This window comes from Pristis pectinata, chromosome 35 (genome assembly GCF_009764475.1).
Source record: "Pristis pectinata isolate sPriPec2 chromosome 35, sPriPec2.1.pri, whole genome shotgun sequence".
Taxonomy (NCBI): Eukaryota; Metazoa; Chordata; class Chondrichthyes; order Rhinopristiformes; family Pristidae; genus Pristis; species Pristis pectinata.
In genome coordinates this window covers 11683765-11687576 of record NC_067439.1, presented here as the reverse complement: position 1 = coordinate 11687576, position 3812 = coordinate 11683765, and positions in this window count along the sequence as shown.

Below are 3812 nucleotides of genomic sequence, written 5' to 3'. Positions count from 1 at the left end.
TGGGAGGAAGTGAGGGAGTGAGTGGGAAGGGCGGGAGGGAGTTGTGGGAGGGGAGGCAGGAGGGTGTGAGTTGGTAGAGAGAGAGGATGGGAAGGAATGTGTAGGTGGAGAGAGGAGGTTGGGAGGGAGGGTGTTGGCAGAGAGAAGGAGACAGGAGGGAGTGAGTGGGCGGAGAGAGGGGGACGAGAGGGAGTGAGTAGGAGGGAGTGTGTGAGTGGAGAGAGGGATGTGTGCATCTCCAAGGGAAGCAGTTGTGAGGACTGATGGACTCCTTAGAGCCAAGAGAAGGGATTGAGGCTTGGACAGATACCACACAGCCGGGTGCAGATGTTCCCTGGTGAGGCCATTAAACAGTTTGCAGCAGTGAATCCAGGAGCAGAGGATGACACTCCATGTATCTCTGACTGTGTGTCCTTGCACAGCTCCAGTCCTCTTCCTCCCACTAGCAGGGAATATGACCTCCCTGTGCACCCTTGCCAACCAGTGTGGGACCAGGTGAGACGCCGGTGAAGCTGACTAGACGTGTTTGCCCATTGCCCATTTTTGTTTTCTTCCTCAGTTATTCGGACAACCCTGAGTCCATCAAAAGCCATATTTCCAATGTGCCTTCAGAGAGTGGAGCTGAAATTAGTCATACATGCCATTGCGCCAGCTCAGCACAGCTGGTCTCTGAGGTAAATACGCTGCAGAGATTTGGGGCCTTCCACTGCCTGGCAAGGCCCTTGGTTCAGTTTGTAGCGAGTACAACTCTGTATCTCCAGATTTGCTGCCTGTTTCCCTCACTGTCTGTCCACATTAACTGGCCATATCCCTCTCTGTGTATCTCCTTCTACTGCCCATATCCCTCACTGTGTATCCCCACCTACTGCCCGTATCCCTCTCTGTGTATCCCCACCTACTGCCTGTATCCCTCTCTGTGTAGTCCCACCTATTGCCTGTATCCCTCACTGTGTATCCACCTCTAAAGCCCATACTCCTCACTTTTTTCCCTTGAATATTTACTGCCTGCTTGATATTCCACACCACCACGATTTATTGCAGTGGCTGTGGTCATGCAGTGGGACTGGAAGGGTGTTGTTGATGATTTATGAACTGGCTCTCTGTTCATTTTAGCAGTGCATGTTGAGATGTTAATCAGCTGATCAAAATGAAGCTTTTTGTATCTAGACACCTGTCCACGCTCAATACTTTAACACCTTCACTTCCAGACATCTGTGTACTGGATTTTAAAACTGTAAATACGTTTTTAGAAACTCGAATTTACTGTGAAAATTCATTTTAAAATATCTATTGCTTAAAGATGTCTGTTGAATTATTGTTTAATCAGCTGCCATTATCCTGTGTTGTAATAAATGAAAACAGATCTTTAAACATTCACGAGTGTTCACATGGGTGGACTTTTCAATCTTTGCATTACAGTATGAAGGGTTTGGATAGAATAAATTAGAGGAAGCTGTTTCCATTGCCAGGAGGGTCAGTAACTTGAGGTCACAGACTTAAAACAATAGGCAAAAGAACCAGAAGGGAGGTGGCAATATTATAGCTCTTTTATCCAATGAATTGGCATGACAGTCTGAACATCAGAAATGGGTCTCTCTGGGAGACATTAACAAACACAGGCACATCTAACATGACAGGAGTTCGAAAGTCTCTACTTAAATGATAACTGGCATTCAGTCAAAAACTAAATTTTAACCCAGAGGTTAATAGAGTTTTATTTGAAAAGAAAAGTCGAGTTTATTGTCATATACACAAGTACATGTGTGCATATGTGCAATGAAAAACTTTCTTGCAGCAGCATCACGGGCACATAGGATAATATATGCTGCAATCACAAGAAAACCATAAATTAAACATAAATTCTACACATTTTTTACAAGAAAGAACACAATTAGAACAAAAAAAGTCAATTTTGTGCAAAGTGATCAAAGTGGTCATAGTGTTGCTAAACTGTAGTGATTAGGGTTTTGCCAGTTGGTTCAAGAACCGAATGGTTCACTAAAGGATATCTGGGGAAATGGTGCATCAAAGAGCAGAGAGGAATGAGGGGCCTAATGTTCTGTCTCCAATGTTCTGCAGAATGGAATGTGCTGTGGTAAAGAATGTTGGCAGCAAATTCAGTAATAATTTTAAAGTCAGTAGTAATAAGAAGTAAAAACAGAAAATCCCAGCAAGTCAGGTAGCATCTGTAGACAGAGAAACAGTCAATATTTGGGTCTTGGAACTGGGAAAGAGAGAGATACGTTAGTTTTAAGTAGGAGAGAAGATAGGGGAGGGATGTGTAGAACAAAAGGAATGTTTGTGGTAGGATGAGTCAAAATGGCTTAATTGGGGGTAGTTACTAGCACATTAAGCTTCTTGGCCCGTGCAATAAGTTGTTAATGCTAAGGTAGTGGGACCTGCCTGGCAGTCCAGACTTAAATGTGTAGCAAAAGAAAAATGTGGCCAACATGGAAAATGGAAAGTGCTGGGTAAACTAATGGCATTTGTTAGTTTTTTTTTATTCTGTAGTAAAAAAAGCCTGGCACAGGCAAAATAGGTCGAATGTCCCCCAGCACTACAGTTCTATACCTCTAGTAACAAAGTCTACTGTAGTAAAAAATTGATACTTGTGGAACAATCTTTGAGGATGGGAGTCGGCTGACAGTAGAGGAAGAAATATTATGCAGTCTTTTACACCGATCACAGCTCATTGCTGCTTGCCAATGTGGGTTGAGAGAAAGATGCAGAGAGCCTTCAGAGGGATATAAACAGGCTCACTGACTGGGCAAGGACATGGCAGATGGAATATAATGTAGAAAAAATGAGGCCAGCAATATTTGTAGAAGAAAGTAAAAGAGCAGCATTTTAAAAATGGTGAGAGTTTGAAAGATTCTGGTGTTCAGGTGGGCCTTGAAGTTAATGTGTAGGTACAGCAAGCAATTTGAGAGGTAAGTGGTCTATTGGCCTTTATTGCAAGAATAAAGGCCAATTGGATTGGACACATGCAACCTTTGCACTGGGTATTAAGTGCAGGTATCTTCTTCTGAAGCAATCTCTTAGGATCGAGCAAAGAACAAACTGATGGAGGAACTCAGGGGGTCAGGCAGCACCTGTGGAGGGAAATGGACAGTCGATGTTTCAGGTTGAGACCCTTCATCTGGACAAAGAGTAGAAGGGAGATAGCCAGTATAAAGAGATGAGGGGGAGGGTTGGGGCAAGAGCTGGCAAGTGACAGGTGGATCCAGGTGAGGAGGGGAGAGTGGAAATAGTGACAGAGGCTGGGACGGGATAGGTAGAGGCAAGAAAGGGCTGCAGACGATGGATTCTGACAGTGGAGCATGGAACCAAATAAGAGAGGTGTGGTGGGCAGATGGGAGGTGGGGGGAGGGGACACAGTGTGTGGGTGATGGGCAGGTGCAATGGACAGAGGAGGGGAAAGAAATGGGGGCTGGATGATCTACGAATTGAGAATGACTTTCACACCATTTTGGCAGGTTCTGAGGCCAATGTGGGAACTGCAGACTCTGCCACGTGTTGGGCAGGAGGTGCCTGATGAGGGTGAATGAGTGGGGAGTGTGAGGTGATGTACTCCTTCTGCTATTTACCCTGGTGCTCCCAATACATGGTCAATCAGCTCTGTTCAGAATGCTCCTTCTCTTTGAGCAGTCATTAGCCAGGGATTCCCAGGAGTTAGTGAGGACGTTGCATTTTTTTCCCAAAGAGGCTTCAAGAACATCTCTGTCCAATTGGTAATCTCTTCCCATGACGAAGCTCGGGAAACAGCTTATTTCAGGAGTCCGCATTTGGGCATGCAGACGATGTGACCTGCC